General features: G+C 42.5%; 1 protein-coding gene across 8 annotated transcripts in view; it reads right to left on the bottom strand.

The window, feature by feature from the left end:
• Nucleotides 1-17,131, bottom strand: part of CRADD (CASP2 and RIPK1 domain containing adaptor with death domain) — a 162,390-nt gene that overhangs the window by 15,378 nt on the left and 129,881 nt on the right. For 2 of the 8 annotated variants that reach the window (XR_010383159.1, XR_004140240.2), the window contains exon 3: nt 9,848-10,016. The exons of the other annotated variants lie outside the window; for them this stretch is intronic. The gene's annotated coding sequence lies outside the window, so the exon portion shown is untranslated. The remainder of the gene's footprint in view (nt 1-9,847; nt 10,017-17,131) is intronic. 8 annotated transcript variants of the gene reach the window in all.

Raw genomic sequence — 17,131 nt, 5'->3', positions numbered from 1 at the left:
CTTAGCTTAGGAAAAGTTTTCCTAGAAACAATGCCCAAAACATGATCCATATAAGAACAAATTGATAAAGTATATATCATCAAAATGAAAAATTTCTGTTCTTTAAAATATACTGTTAAGAGAATGGAAAGACTAACTATAGACTGAAAGAAAATACGTGCAAGTCATACATCTTATAAAGGACTTATATACAGTATATGCAAAGAATTCTCTAAGCTTAACAAGAAAACAACTCAATTTGGAAATGGGGAAAGATTTAAACACACATTTCAGTTATTAAGATATACAGATGGCAAATGAACACATGAAAAGATGTCCAAAACATTAGTCACTAGAGAAATGCAAATTAAAACCACAATGAGATATCACAATACACCTATTAGAATGGTAAAAATTAAGACTGATATACAATGTCAACGAGGATATGGAGGAACCGGAACTCTCATACACTGCTGGTGGGAAACTAAAATGGGACTTTGGAAAACAGTTTGGCAGTCCCTTAAGAAGTTAAACATACACCTACCATACAATCCAGCCATTCCACTTTTACATGTATACCAAAAAAATGTCCATACAGCAGCTTTATTTGTAATGGCCAACAACACAGGTGTCCACTAATAGGTGAGTAGAAAAACACACTGTGATATAGCTGTACAATGAAATACTGTTCTATAATAAAAAGGAATGAAATACAGTTATACACTTCAATATGAATCAATCTAAAAATAATTATGCAGAGTGAAGAAGCCAGACCAAAAAGAGCACTGTATAACTCCATTTGCATACAATTCTAGGAAGTGAAATGAATGTATAATGACGCAGATCGATGTTTGCCTCCGGGATGGGAATTTCAGGAAGAAGGAATTACAAAGGAGTACAAGGAAACTTCAGGGGTGATAGATGTGTTCATTATTTGATTGTAGTGATGAGTTCATGGATGTATATGTGTCAAAACTTGTACACTAAGAATATGTGCAGTTTATTGCATGCCATTTATACCTCAATAAAGTGATTTGTTTTTTAAAAGCAAAACAAATAACAAAACAAACCAAACAAAACAACACTCAGCTGTGCTGTCCCTTCTTGTCCCCTGACCCCGTGTCACTGTGTGACATAGCCCTGCATAGCCCTGCATGCTACCCCAGCACAGCCCTCATCACTGTGTATCGTTTTCATCCAATGATTACATTGAGCCATTAAGAAACTGCCAACATCCTACCATTCTGATCTCAAAACTGGCAGCTTCATGTGGCTAAACCTAAGTGGCTGTCAGCTGTACCTGACGGTGAGTTCTCTGAGGTCCGAGGAAAGCCTGGTCCAGCGATGTTTGCTGAGTGAATGCCCGGCCACTGCTGTGAAAATCCTTTTCTCTCCAGCTGCTGGCTCTCTGTAGCTTCAACACAAGCATCTCAGAAAAAGACTCTGGGACCCTGCCCTATGGCCTCACCCCTTCTATCCATTTAAAATCACTCAAACACCCTGTAGGGTAAAAATCTCTTTTTTGCATAATTTTAAAACTTCCCATTTGAAAATGATCCTTCAAAAGCAACAGAAACACACCCCTGGACTGCTGGAAGCAGAGGATGTAGCTTTGAAAATGTAAAAAAGTGTTAAAACATTTAAAGCAACCATAAATCAAAGCAAAACTCTGATTCCTGACATCTCTCTGAGGAGAAATTCCAGAGGCTGCAGTGCTTTAAAATAATATCATGTGCTTGGGCCCCAGCCTTGGCTGCTTCTCCCTTGGAACAACAAAAAGAACCGTGCCAGCTATTAAAGGCGGTCTTGTTATATAACGCAGTTAATCTCACACACTCTTCCCTATGGGATTTAACCCAAGTTTCACAGTGGTCTACTTTATTTAGCATTGATAGTTTTATTCATTTCTTATTAAAGAGATTTTTCCACAAAATTGGCTGCTTTCTCAGCCTTGGCTTGAGAAGGACGAATATCTGAATTAAAAATCTGTGCAACAGATGGACCTCAGTTACAAAGAATCTCTCTGGCTTCAGAAGTTCCTCACAGAGGCAGGTGTCAAGGGTGTTAATAAGTTCCTGGCTTTCAGATTTTCCTGAAGACAGTTGAGCCCTTCCCTTTATGCACCCTGAAGGCAAAACAGAAAACAAAAGCACAGAGCTCTGCAAATACTTGTCAGATTCTGGGGATGTATTTGCCTCACTTTCTGTTCATTTACAAGGAACTGTACTTTTACTAATGGGGAAAACAATCCCATCAGGCAGATTTGAGGAGGAAGGAGAGGGGGCCAGTGGAACTGCTGCCACGCCCGCCCTCCTGTGTGGGTGGGGTCCGGGCAGTGAAGGGTCTGGGAGGTCAGGCACTGGACATCCTGTTTACCACTCCGTGGTGCGCGGCTCCTTCTTTACCAGGGTGGGCTGGGGAAGGGCGCGTGGAAGGGGTTCTCTTGGCCTCCTGCAGCTGTTCCTTAACCAGCCCCTAAATTTCCCCTCCTAGCTACTGCACGGGTAACAGAGATGAGAAGCAAGATAAGTCATTCCTCCTGCACTGTATGACTCACGTGACAGATGCCCTGCTCCAAAGCTTACAAATAGTTTCAAACACAGCCCTTTTTGGTTTCAGAAAGTTCTCACATATGTGTGTTCCTCCATGTGTCGTTTAAAGCAAGGAGAAGGGAAGACAAAAGAAACATTTTTACTCCTAATGCCATCACCGTGAGATAGGTATGATCACCATATTCTTTTTACAAGGAGGGCATTAATATTAGAAGAAACTGAATGACTTGGCGCAGATCACTCAGCCACAGAACTGACAGCCTGGTTTCAAACCCAGGTCCGTCTGCCTCTGGAGTCTGGGCTCTTCCTGTGGGTCTCTCTACGCTCTCTCGCCTCTGTCTGATTAGATGAGTGTCAACAAATCCCTTGAGAGAGAAAGAGGATTACTGGGCAGTAATTTTGTGCTGATTCAAATACAGTTCCCAAACTGTATGGATACCCAGAAACACCTACTGAATGGTTGAGCCTGGAGCCAATATGGAAAGAAGTTGCCTGCAGAGAAGAACTTACTCATTTTACAGACTGAAATTTGGGAGTAGGTGCACTTTAATAAATATCAACAACAAAAACTTATTTTCATGATTGACTTAAAACAAGATCCTTGTAAATCCACACCTGTAATGTCTACCTGACTGAAAAGATTAATGTGAGCAATTAATTAATGAAAAGACAGATGGGTTCAAAGGGAGCACAAGTGTCATGTGCTCTTACCTCCTCCCTCCCCTCCCCATTGTGCTCCACTTTGTCTACTGGCAGTTTCACTGCCTGCTGGTCAGTCACATTCCGTGGACAGAAGAGCCACAGGAGATGCAGACACCAGAACCAGCATCTAAAATTTTGGTAGATGAATACCACTCAGCAGAAGGCTAGGTTTTTGGTTATGACACGTCATTCTAAAATATTCTTCCGTGTTAACGCAATAGTTCCATTAAATAAACTCAACTCTGACAAACACACTCAAAGTTTTTTTGAATTTCCTTCTCCAGCAGCAAGGTACTTCTTTAAAAAGGAAAGAAAGAAGCAACAACAACAGAAAGCCACATGTAATATTCTTTTAGCCTACTTACTGGCAGCATTTGGTGCGTGTATGTTTCAAAAAGCATAGAAGCAGCTTTTATGGTTAGAAAATTGAAGTGCTATCAAACCTAGGAAATTACAGGGATGAAAAACAAACAGCTTATCTACATACGTCCCATCTGCTTTTGGTTTTATGTTTTGCACAATCAATGACTGGAAGCCTTGGAAAGTATGCAGAGACACCACAGGCGGAGACCCCCGCGGTGTGTCCTAACAGTGGCTGGAGGTGAGGGTGATGCCGCCACAGAGCTAGCACCAAAACTCAGACTCGCAAGACAGTTTTCAGGGACCAGCAATGCAGAATATTACAAATGAAACACAACATGCACCAAACTGGAGCGCCAGTGTTTTGGAACATGGTTAAAAAAAAGCAAATTTCCATTCACTGGGGAAACACCATTGATTTCTTTACCTTTCACTTTGTTCTCACAACTCAGCATATTTACTACAGAGAGCAGTTGTGCCTAAGCTGCTTCCACTGTGGACTCTCTGCTGTTGGTAATCTCCCAGATTTGAGCAGCTGGGTTTTTACGATGGGACCCCTTCACAGCTCAGTCTCCTTGGGCCACTCCATTCTGGCAGCCCTACTTCTTTCCCCTCTGACAATTCCCCACCCCACCCCCACCCCCTCCATTACCTACTGCGAGACTCTCCCTGCACTTTCAGCACAATCATTATCTCCACTTCTGCATGAACCACAGGCAAGAAAAAAGACCTTACTTTTAAAAAGAGCAAGTCAGACAAAGATGAGAATAGCAATGGATTCACACTTCAGATGAATAAAGTAAATGCCTGAACTGAAGAGATGCTATAATGAATGAGCATTCTTTGGCTAAAAGAAGTTGGTGGCAGAGAATTTTTAAAAGAAAAGGAAAAAAGCTTTCTATGCTTGTTGATGCAACCAATTAACAGAAATACATCACTAGTGGAAGTAATTTTAGTCTGAATTTTGAAAACTAATTTTATTTAAGGAAAGGGAGTAGAGGTGGATGATGATAGTTATTGATTCATTACTCACTCTTTTGGTATACTCTTCAAGGGGGGAAAACAGATAAAAAGTCCCAGGGATTCTGGAAATGAGATCAACAACGTGAGCCTACTCTTAAATGACTACTTTTCATTTGCATAAATCACCATGTTCATTAGTCTGCCGTTGTAAGATGACAATCTATAAGATCATAAATCTGACTTCCATTGTTGAGCAATGACTCAGAGATCTGAAAGAGAGGACTTGATTTCTACATCTATGTCTAGAGGAAAGTATTTGTCTTCCTGATAAAATATTCTAATTACAAGTGGCTTAATCAAAAGAGAGTATTAATATATGCAAAAGTTCTTAGATACATCTGAATACAGATTTTAAAAAGTACCATCAGGAATCATTAAACATTTTTATACTTCAATGTGAAATAAAAAAGGGAATCATATAATAGAGACACAGCCCCAAAGGGGAATTCGTGTAACACTGACCACTCCCATGGGTTGCCTTTGGGAATCCATCCTGTCACTCCTTTTCCTCCTCATAGACAGCCTGCCTTTCTACAGCTTATGAGGAAGAAGCCCAGAGTTGACATGAGGATGAAGCCTTGAGAAGTTCATGACTTGGAGCAGTCCTGCCTCTCAGCTTCATGGCACTGATTCATTGTGGTACAAAGAGGAGGCAGTATCCAGGAGGGCCTGGCGATTGTCAAGGGTAATTTCCCTATGGCATGATGTGGGGTGCCTTCTCCAGAGAACACAGGAAGATGATTTCCATCTGACTCAAGGCTCTGTGGCTGTGCTTCATTCCAGTTCCTCTTGATTGGTCAAAGCCATTGTTTGCCAAGGTAAATTGCAAATTTCCCTTTTTGCAGTGATTGACCTGTCCACAGTCATTCTGAGGGTGTGACAGTGGGGTATCGGGCACAGAGCCCAAGATTTGCTCTCCAGTCCTTTTCCAGTCACTGACTCATTGCCGTGTACATCTCGATTTCACATCCCTGAAAAGGTGGCAACCCAGCTGGCTCCCTACCTTTCTGTAATACCACAAGGAAGAGACTGTGCCCTTCTGGAAGGATGTTCAGATCTTATTTTCCCTGTCATTTTTCAATCCTTCCCATTTCTTTTTTTTTTTTTTCTAATCTGGGCTAGAGTCTCATGCAAAGTAGGTGATATTCACAGAACACCATCTCAATCCTCCAGACTGTATGTTCTAATTTTCATGTGGCCACAGATATAAGCAAGACAACTAAAGGGCATGTTGGTTAGCAATCAGCAGGAAGAATAATCAACAAAGTTCACGGTGTGTTTCCCTTCAGTCTTTAACTGAGAGGCAGCTGTGATTCAGTAGAGAACACAGAAGCCATGAGCAGCTCATGATCCATGAGACGGTTCATGATCCAGTACAAGACCTGGATACTGACGCACTACCTTTCTTCCCCATCTGTAAAGTGGAGGAGCTGGAAGAACTTAGAGGCTCCAAATGCAGGTGTCTTTCCAAGGCTTGGGTGGGAATGAACATGAAATAAAGTATAAACTATGGGGAGTGGGGGCTGAGAACCAGAGTGTGCATGCCCCAGCTGGAGGGCAGCTCTGCTCAGCACCAGCCAACTGCCACGCAAGGAAGGAGGAGGGTCCATTGTCTCTACATCTTCTAATATCTGAGGAGAAGCCAAGAATCTATCCTTTAGTGAAATCTTGATTTTAAAGTGTCAACTGATTAAAAAATTTATTAAATGAGTGAGCCAAACAAAATGTGTCTGCAGACTGACCACAGCCTGGAGGTGTTTCGTCTGTGGCCTTGGCTCTAGGTGGATGTCTCGCCCATCTCTTTAAGGGCTCATGTTCTGTGATCTACTCCAGAGCTAGTTTATACAGCAACATCTCCTACCTGACTAGTGACTATTAATATAATTAATATATTAGTATGATGGATAGTAATATATCACTGTAGATGACAGGATAGAGTTCAGATCTGAGTCAGAGCTTAAGGGCAAAAGGAAGCCATGAAACACTGGGGAAAGGGTGATACTGGAGAAAAGTGTGACATGGTCCAATCCTCTGCTGGAGAATGAACTGGAGAGAAGGGCCACTGCACACGGTGGAGCAGGTGTTGAAGCACAAGGGTATCAGCCAAGTAGACAAGTGAGGGGTGAGATCTGGCCCCAGTCTGCTCATGAAGGCCTGGCCCAGGGCTGCATCTCCTTATACGGGCAGTGTACTCTTCAACACCAAGGTGTCCTGTAGGCTTTCTGGCCCTGGGGCGGAGGTAAGGCAGGAAGGTCAGTTAGAAAGTCATTGCAGGGGAGAGATGATGATGGCTTGGACTAGGAGAGAGGCAGTGGCTATGGAGAATAGTAGATGGACTCCAGAGATACTGAAGAGGGTGGAATGGACATCTTTGGGTGACTGATTAAATCTGGAGACGGGGGAGGCAGGGATCAAAGGTAACTGCCAAGTTTCTATCTTGGGTGACTAGATGGCTGGTTTTGCCACTTGTGGCATTGAAATGGAGAAGGCTGAGGGAGGAGCAGGTAGAAGCAGGATCCAGAGATGAGTTCTGAACAAGCTAAGCATGACACACCTGGGAGATTTCTAAGTAGAAATATCATCGAGGTGACTAGATCTGCAGAACTCAAATGGGACTGGATTGGAGAATAAATCCATTTAAACGCTAGAGTTGTCTTTGTTCACTATTTTTCAAAGTCCCCATGCTGGTAACTCTAATAATTAAAGAAGTTAATCTATATATTAAAGTAGGTTTTCCATCCCTGATCCTGGTTTGATTACCTGGTACAACTCCCTAGCTCCCTGCCTTCCTATGCATAGTAGCCAATACTTACATGGTGCTTACCTTGTCAGGCACTGTTACAAGTGCTCACCATGTATTAACCTGCTCAATTCTCACAAAAGCCCTATATGATAGGGGTAATATTATCCTCACTTTCTTAAGTTAGGAAACTGAGGCACAGAGAGGTGAAGAAACTTGCCAAAAATTACACACGTCAGAAGTGCCTTAACCAGAATTTGAACTGGGGCCATCTGGATTTGAACCAACATGCACTAAGTTCCATCACCTCTTCAAACATTTGAGATGATGTTCACAGTTTCTTTCAGTCTCCCCTCTTCCACACTAACTGCCCCTCACTTGAACTGGCTTCTAGATCACTCATTAGCTTTATTTTCCTCACATGAACTGGCCGCTTCCAGACACCCCACCCTCTGATTAGCTACTTTTCTGCTCTTGAATGACCAAAGTTTGCTGGTTTGGAACATGTGTATGAATGATTCTTCTCTTCTGGACGAAAGGCAGGAAGCAGGCCCTGTGTTTATTCCTTCTGAATCCTTTACAAAGCTGCCAAGAGCACACACACAGAGCAAGCCCTCATATAGGGACACAGCCAGACCAAGTAGGGATAATAGGTCTGCCCATGTGAATAACAGGAGTTGGCTGGGAATATACTTTTATCTGTCACAATTCTAATGAAGGGAAAAGGCCTTATTTTGTGGCTAGAAATGCCAACAAAATGAATTGGCGAATTGTTCCTTCTTGCTGCAGACTTTGTCCAGAACTGTCTCCAGGATGCAGCACTGAAGCAGGAAGGCACCTTACTTGGCTGCACCACACGATGACTGGCCTTGTATGGCACGGCTACTCTGGGGCCAGGCCGCCTCTCCCAATGTTTTTGATCCTGCTCTTTCTCTGGGATATTTTTCTGGGGCAGGTTGCTGCTCCCTTCAAGACAGTGGGGGCACAGCCCCCTGTATCTCTCACTCTATGGTTTTCCTTCCTGTTCTGTTCCCCAAAGCTTAGGAAGGGTCAGGGCATACCCACCATCTGCTCCCTGCCAGGGACCTGGGTACCCTCCTTTCTACTGTCCCTGGGTAGTTCTTGGTTCACTCCAAGCCCTGCCTACACAGCCTCCTCTCTGGAAAGTGTAGATCTTTTTAACTCAGCAAATTCCTGCACACTTGTCCTCCCAACTGGCCTCTGCCATTCCCACTGCTCACATGTCTCCCCATCTCCCTTCCCCTGCTAACATGTCAAGCAAAAACTGGTCCAGGAGTGCAGCCTAACCAGAAGACAAAATTCCCCTGGCCTGTGCAGCAGGAACACCCCTTTCAGGAAATGGAGGTCTCAGACAGTCCAACTTTGGAAGAATTTGGTTATTAATAAGGGTTGCCTCTAGGGAGGGGGCTAAGGAGCGAGGGTGGGCGAAGCCGAGAAGGGAGGCTGACCTTTTTCACTAGATGCCCTTTTGTATCAGAACTACAAATACTTAATTCTTCAAAAATAACCTAACTCTCCTAGTTCTGATTCCAGATGTGTTAACACAAACTTCTGATAAAACTCTGGTTCCTCACACAAGGTTTTTCTCAGGGAGAAAAACATGCTGACCTGTGAACATGAATATTTGTGTCTTAGGAAGGTTTTTTTTTTTTTTCAACACATTTATAAATGGGTGTCGTGATCTCGAAGACTGATTATCATGAATCAGTCTCTCCCATCTCTTTCCCAGCCTGTTCCGCTCGGGTCCACAAATCCTTTGGTCTGTGAAGCAGAGGAACAGACCCAAAGAGGGGGGACCCTGGCGAGGCACAGCCCATCTGCAAGGCCCTGCTGAGTGGCTAGACAGCTGGCTCCCTTCTGGTCTTGGGGAGCAGCTTTTCTTCTATGAAAGGCTAAGGCGGCAGCAGCAGCTCCCTGTCTCCCAGGAGACGACAGGCAAATTGCATCCCTGATTGGTTGAATAATGACCTGATGTAAGCTGAATGACACACGTTCCTAGCTTAAGCTTCCTTAAGAAGGAATCCAAGCCAGCAAGTGGCAAACCAGTTTGAAGACCACAGATAGTGGATTAGAAGCCCCCAACTTGTCTTATGATGAGGTGCTCCTCACCTGTAGCATGTTTGTGGTGAAGAGGTGAGGGGAGGAGGAGAAGATGTCATGGAAAAGAAAGATGAATAAGAAGGGGCAGGAAGACTTGTGCCAAGAAATAAAATTCTGCTAGCCCACCATAAAGAATGGAATGATGACAGCTACTGGGATGTGGAATAAGTTACTTGCCGTCTTCTGCCTCTTGAGAATGATAACTATAGCATCTACTCCAAATGGTTGTCCCACTGATTCAGCAGGGTGATGTTTGTAAAGTACTTTGCCCAGTCAGGCTCCACATTCTCTGCCCCTGTCCAGCCTCCACACACCACACACACATCCCTGAACATAGCTCACAGGGATATTGAAAACACATTTCAAACACCTCAGAGGAACTGTTGGGAAGACCTGGCCGGAAGCTGCAGTCTCTTGAAGGACCAGGTCCAAGGTTCTGATGAACCTCCTTCCAAATCAGTAGACAGTAATATGGACAGGGAAGGACCCTGGGAAATCATGTGGCCCAATACTCTTTGTATGTGCTTTCCCTAAAGGAGCTAAATGAGAAGATGAAGAGAGAATGAGAAAAAAAAAAAAAAAAAAGAATTACTTAAAAAAATAGTAAATTTGTGACATTCTATTGCAAAGTTCTGTAGTGCTGAGCCCTCTAATTCCTGGCACTCAAGCACTTCTCCAAATCCAGCTCTCTCCTTTCAGATCATTTGTCTTCCCTTCTGGGGCTGTCACCCTAGCACACTAAACTGTGCGAGTAAGACTTATTAGAAACCACCAGTATTTCCAAAGCCTTTGACTCCTGTGCAGGGAGTGGGTGGGGTAAACTCCATCCCACACCACCATTCTCCATCCATTGTCATTTCCCAGGATGGGGGCATCCTCTGGAATGGGAGGCACTGCATGTAGTGACAGAAGTTATAGATGAGAGTCCCTGGATAGGTGAACTGGGTCGGGGCAGAGAAAGGGCTGAAAGCCATTTCGCTAGAGTTGCACTGTCCAACATGGTACCACTAGCCACGTGTGGCTGTTGAGCATCTAAAACGAGCCTCATACAAATTGAAGTATACTTTAAGTGTGAAGTACACAACAGATTTTGAAGACTGTGTGTGAAAAAAGTGTAGAATACCTCATTGATAATTGTTTGCTATTCCTTTCATGTTGTACTGATGATACTTTGGATATATTGGATTAAATGAAATACATCATTTAGACTAATTTCACAGGTTCTTTTTACTTTTTAAAAAGATGGCTACTAGAAAATATAAACTACATATAAGGCCGACACTGTGGCTTGCATTATATTTCCATCTGAGAACACAGCTGTGGACTCAGCTCTCGGTGCTCTTTTCCTTCTCACTGCTGCCATTCTCACAGTCAGTCCTTACCCTGCAAGTGACTGAGCGGCGATACTGATGGGGAGCTAACTAGCTACTCCTGGGCTTTTGCTGCTCTGGAAAAACTAAGCAGAGAGTAAACTAAAATCACGTCCTTCTGGTTGATGATGCTCCTCCCACCCCACTCTCCTCCAGTGATCACAGCCAGAAACATTTTGGGCCTCAGACTCTGGAGCACCAGGCACAGAAAATGAACTGGTCTTCAAAGCAATGGTGGGTTCTAAATGCAGCTGAGCTACTAACCAGCTATGGGATTTTCTATTTTTTATTTTTTGGCGTATTTATCATCTTGGCTGCCAGACTGAAGTCTCTTTGAAGACAGGGATCATATTTTTGCCCACTGCACCCAGCTACGTACCCAAAGCTCTAGGAGACATTCAATAGATAATTGTAGAATGCAATACATGAAAGTCTTAATGGGCTTCAGTTTACTCACCTGTAAAAATGAAGGCATCAAACTAAATAATCTCATAGGCTAACAGCATATTAAAGCTAAAAGGGATCTTAGGATCCTCAGGCCCAGTGGTTTTCAATCCAGTCAGATACAATGAACTTTTATAACATTTTATAGTACTATATTTACTACGTTGATGTAAAATCTAATATAAAATAACATAACCTACCTATACACATGTTTTTTAAATTAATATAATGTGCAAATTATAATACAAAGGAGAAGTGAAAAGAAGATAACTCCCATAAAATAATATGTTTTTCAATAAATAAATACTCTGCACGACTGCTCTAAAGGGCAGTGAAACCTCAGATTCACATATCAATTCACACGCCACGAATGTGACAGTTACAGTGCAGACTGCACAGATGTGTTGCCTTGGTGACTCAAACATCTTTAATGTTTGCTATCGGTGATCTGATTTTTCAGAAATGATGAATAACTCAGAAAAGTTCTGAACAAAACAGTACAATCTTAACCTCTTCTTATACATTTTCCTGGAAAGTTCAGTGTATATTTTCAAACAAGAAAAATACTATACACTTATTTGCAAAACAAAGTTGGGTTCTCTGAGTAGCTGGCAGGATATATGAAAGCCATGTAGGTTTGTGGGACATTTTTTTTTCTTTGCAGGACTGTCCAGAGTATTATATAGCAGCTCTGCCCCTGCCAATCAGATGGCACTAGCACCCCACTGCAATCATTGTGACATCTAAAAACACCCTTACCAGGTGCTAAAAGCACTCAAGGGGGGTGGTTCCAGCCTCTGTAGAGAATCCCTGACAGGCCAAATCTTTTTATTACTTGCATAATTTGAATAAAATGTGAGGGCACAGATACTAGATACAGTAATGTTCCATTCTGATGGTGTATTCTGAAGAAAGAGTTGTGTGTGTACACTATCACAGAATGAATGGAATAGTGAACTTTTCACAGTGTATGTGGCTGATTCTGTCATGTTTCATGTTATAAAAAAGACTTGTCTTCTGAGATGCTTTGCCTGCATTCTCACTTAACAAAAGAGGCCTGGAGGTTCAGCGAGTTAGTGGCAGGCAGAGTTGGAGAAGCCAGGCCTCCCGGCTGCCAGATCTGTGTTTTTCGGTCTGTTTCCTCTGGTGTACTCAAAAGTTTCTAGGCCGTCACTGCAGACGTGGTACTAGTTGCGACACTTCTGTCTCCAACTGCAGTGTTTACTTTCAGAGCCTCGGTCATTCCTGCCTACATGCGATTCTAGGATTCATGACGAGGGTAGATTAAATATTTAGACCCTTCCAACAACTTAAATTGCAGTCGGACTGGATTCCAATTGGGTAATCCCATTTGAACCTTGTTTACTTTGGAGGAAATAGGGGATCTACCCATTTTATTCAAAACCTATATAAACAGAAGTTGAAGTCAGCTCCTTTCCACCCCTCCACTCCCTCAAATGGCTTCTCTCGGAATGGGGACTCTGTCAAGTTTCTCAGAGGCTCTGCCTGGCTTCGCTCATAGCAGAGTGTGTGTGCTCAGCGGGAACAATCTGCTCACACCAGGAAACCAGATCCTGTTTGAATGACAGGAGCTATGGGGAAATAATATGTCTAAGGGCTGGCACCAAAGTATGGTCTGTACTTGGCGGCTGGCATTGCCTCAGCAGAGAATCAACAGGCAGTGGAGAAACCATGCATGACCACCAGGCTCTGACAGCCAAACTGACTGCTGCCCGTGCTTCCCCCTACCTGTCTACACCCCTCAGTGTGAGCATTTGGTCTGCAGGCAGTATTCTGTGGCTCCAGGTCAACTCCTTTTCTGTTACACTCTCAGCAGGTAGGAGAAAGGGTGGTTCTGCTTTGCCTGGGATTCCAATCTGCTCTCAGACTCCCCAGAACTCCCCCTTTTTCAAACATATTCTTCCCCTTTCTTGGGGAGCTCTAAGCTCATCCTGCCCCCTTCCCTGGCTCTGCTCCATCCCCTTCCTCAGGCCAGTGGTTCTCCAGTGTCCACAGAACCCAGGTTAAGGCCATGTCATGCCAGCAAGTGCCCCTTGTTGCTAGCACTTGGACCACTGAGGTCACTTGGGCTTTGAGATAATCTGTCATACAGACCCCAGTACATGAGCCAGAGATTTCAACCTAAAATAGTTACAGGAATGGGACCAAAAAAACCAATGAAACTGCTCATTAAGATTTCTCCAACAGGAGTGAATAATGTGAATGTGAGAGGAAGTATTTAGGCACAGGTATCTGAGACGGGGGGAAAAAAAGGACAGAGAGAGGAAGTATCTGTCCCAGCTTCCCTAGATTGCTTGAAATGTCATGTCTCTGAAATGAGCCAAGAAAAGCTGCCAACCAAGAGGTAGAGGATAAGGACCTAAACTAACATTTAACTTTTAGTCCTCTGTAAAAGCCCAAAGACTATTACTGCATGTGCTTGACAACTTCTGCACTGTTGATCTGGATTCAAGTTCTGTGGCATTTGGCCACTTTGGACATTTTTGCCTGGTTAGATTCCTAGTATCTAGTGAAAAAAGGAAAGGGATTCTGACACTCCCGATTTCCAGTTATAGGATAGGTGCTGGTTCTTATTTAATTATACAATCCTCACCACTCTATTAGACATTGGCAAAGTTTTCTGTGCACCATTTTGATGCTTCGTGATATAATTCTTTAATGATTTAACATGTGTCAGTTAAATTTATATTTCTTGCCTATTCCTTCCACACTAAGTTGAACCTTACAAAAAGTACTTGTACAAAAGAGGAGAAATTATATCCAGGACAAGAAAGGATATTGTATTAGAGCAATTTCTGATTAAAGTTAGCATTTTACATAACAATACAGGATAAGGGAAAAATCAACTCAAGATGCTTTGTATTGCTACTGCATTATAACTAACCAACTCCAGACCCAAATTTTACACCAACTGTAAATCATGGACTGAAATAAAACTCATGCCTGAGCCAGAGGTTGTGTTCCTAGGATTTGGCTTCAAACCATTAACTTTGCGTAGGACAGACAGCAGAGGAGAAAGTAGTTATAAAGGACTGCTAATTCTCATTTGGTAAACAGCTAGATTTTTAAATAATAATATCACCTTTAATTAACATTGATACATCTAACACACACAGAAACTATGTCTAAATAGCATCATTGGAACGTAGACTAAGAATAAAAATAATAATATTTATCATTTATTAGAGCCTAGATGTACTAGTTAGTAGGTTAGCTAGTTTATACACATTGCCTTGTTTGATCATTTGAAAAAACTTTAAGTTGATAGTTTACCCTAGGGTTCACTCTTTGTAATGTACATTCCAAGAGTTTTGATAAATGTATAATGCCATGTGTCCACCATTATATATACAAAATAGTTTCCCTGCCCTTAAAATCCCGTGTGCTTCATGTATTCATCCCTCAGCCCCTCAGCCTAAATCCCTGGCAACCACTGCTCTTTTTACTGTCTCCATAGTTTTGCCTTTTCCAGTATCTCATACAGTTGGAAATATACAGTGTATATATTTTTCACACTCTTTGCAATATGCGTTTGAGGCTTCTCCATATCTTTTCATGACTTAATAGTTCATTTCATTTTATTGCTGGATAATATTCCATCACATAGATGTACCACAGTTTGTTCATCCATTCAATTACTGAAGGGCATCTTTGTTCCTTCCAATTTGGGGCAATTATGAATAAAGCTACTGTAAGCATTTGTGTGCAGCTTTTTGTGTAGACATAACTTTTCAACTCATTTGGGTCAACATCTAGGAAGATGACTTCTGGATCATGTGGTAAGATTATGTTTAGCTTTTTAAGAAACTGTTAAACTATCTCCCAAAATGGCTGTACTATTTTACTTTCTTATTGCTTAATCTTTTAGCTGCCCTTCAATTTATGTATTTTACACCTGTTAGGTAAGAAAACTCAGATTCCAAGAAGTTAAATAATTTGTCCAAAGTCTCACAACAGAGTAATGGCTAATGCTGGGATTCAAATTTGGGTTGGTTCTGGCTTTAAAGATGGTGATCTTGCTACTACACTGTATCTCCAAGCAAACCAAACACTCAGCCAAGTCAGGGTCCTTCAATAGTGTACGTATATGTAGCCAATCTCCCCTCTATGTATTAATGTCCCTGTCCTGCATCTAAAGACAGACATCAGGAAAATGTCCTGTTGCGCAAGCCTTATGACTTCCTCTCTCCCCCTGCTCCTCTGCCACAGCTCCAGGGAAGAGCAACAGGCCCTCAGAGGGCAGGCGTTAGAAGTAGTCAGGCCTCAATACCGCAAAACAATACAACTCTAGCTGTAAGCAGAGACAGTTTGCTGTCATTAAACTCTGCACCAACACTCCATAAAAAAACTTTCAGTAATACAAATACTAACCAAAAGCACCAGCATCTGGTTCCTAAACTCAGGGCTTCTTTCAAAGATCTAGAACACCAGTAATTAGCCATTTTAGGACAGGAGGCTGAGGGGAAAAAGTCACTGGCTGCCATTTGCAAGGTTTTTGCCAGAAACAACTTGAGGTGCCTATTGTAGACTCATCCTATAAACTAGCTAAGGGATTTAGTCACTTAAAATTGTTTTTTGTATTTTTAGCTCAAGACAGGGGAGTTTTGCACTGCACTCTTGAGGAATTACAAATATCTGTGATATTCCTAATTTTCAACCAGGGCAGAAATCCAGATACACCTGCACCTCAGTTAACTGATCATCACAACATACTGTGTAGGTTTTGGGGAGGAGTGACAGACAGGGATGATGGCAGAGAGCAGAGGCCACGGCCAGCCTATGTGCACTGCGAGGTTCGAGATCTACCCCTGCCACTTACTTAGTGTGACCTTGAGGTGTGATACGGAGACCATTCCACTATCTAGAAGGTGAAGAATAGTATTTTCCACATAGTAATACACATATCAGCCACACTGTATACTGCAAAGGGCCTAGTAAAATTCACTGTTCTTAAAGCACATCAGTTATTTCTCTTCCCTTTTTCTCCTTTCAGCAATTCCAGCTACATTAGTCACACCAGTCTTCAAACAGGGCACAGAATGTCCTACTTTAAGAGGAAGCACAATTTGGTACAGCCTGGAGAAGTAGCTGAAGGAGCTTAAGTAGAACAGTGGTGCTTGTTCTCATGGATAATACAACCTGCTTAGTTTAAGGAGTGTGATTTACACAGCAATTTGGATGAGCCTAGAAGCACCACCCTTTGCTGATGGTCATTTGTTTTAAAAATTATTAAAAAGTCCTATAACTTTTCAGCTGTTGGTAAATGTTATAAAAGAATATTTCTTTGGCTGTCATTTGTAGAAGTGGTTAGATTTCTGTCAAGGAGGACACATGCTGAGGGGAAGGGGTGAAACTGTTAAATATGAAAGCAGGCTAAATTTATGGAAATCTTATGCCTATGTCTGTATTTGCCGGGGGGCGGGGGGGCTATGGATCTAATTTATATTTCCATCTAGATAGGAAGAGGAAAGAGAAATGTGTAAACCAGCTATGCCAGGATGCCCACTCGCTATTTATTCATTCAATAACCAAAAATCTTGACTGCAATTACAAGGTAGTAAAGCGGCAAGGGCAGCAAGCAGTACAAACTGGACCTTATGGTCTAGAAAGTGCAACCACTCGGGCCCATGGAGTAACAGATCTGGCATTCCAGACTCTGTGTCATTACAGAATGACAGACGGAAAGGACTTTGTGATTATCCAATCTGACTGCTCACCTCCCCGCAATTAACACAAAGGAAAATAGCTTTAAATGATTTTCCCACAGTCACACAGCTATTTTATGGCAAAGATGGGGCTGGAACCCAAATATCTCCATC

The sequence above is a fragment of the Camelus dromedarius genome, chromosome 11 (assembly GCF_036321535.1).
Source record: "Camelus dromedarius isolate mCamDro1 chromosome 11, mCamDro1.pat, whole genome shotgun sequence".
NCBI lineage: Eukaryota > Metazoa > Chordata > Mammalia > Artiodactyla > Camelidae > Camelus > Camelus dromedarius.
The sequence above is the reverse complement of the archived record's forward strand: the minus strand, read 5'-3'. Positions and strand labels throughout refer to the sequence as shown.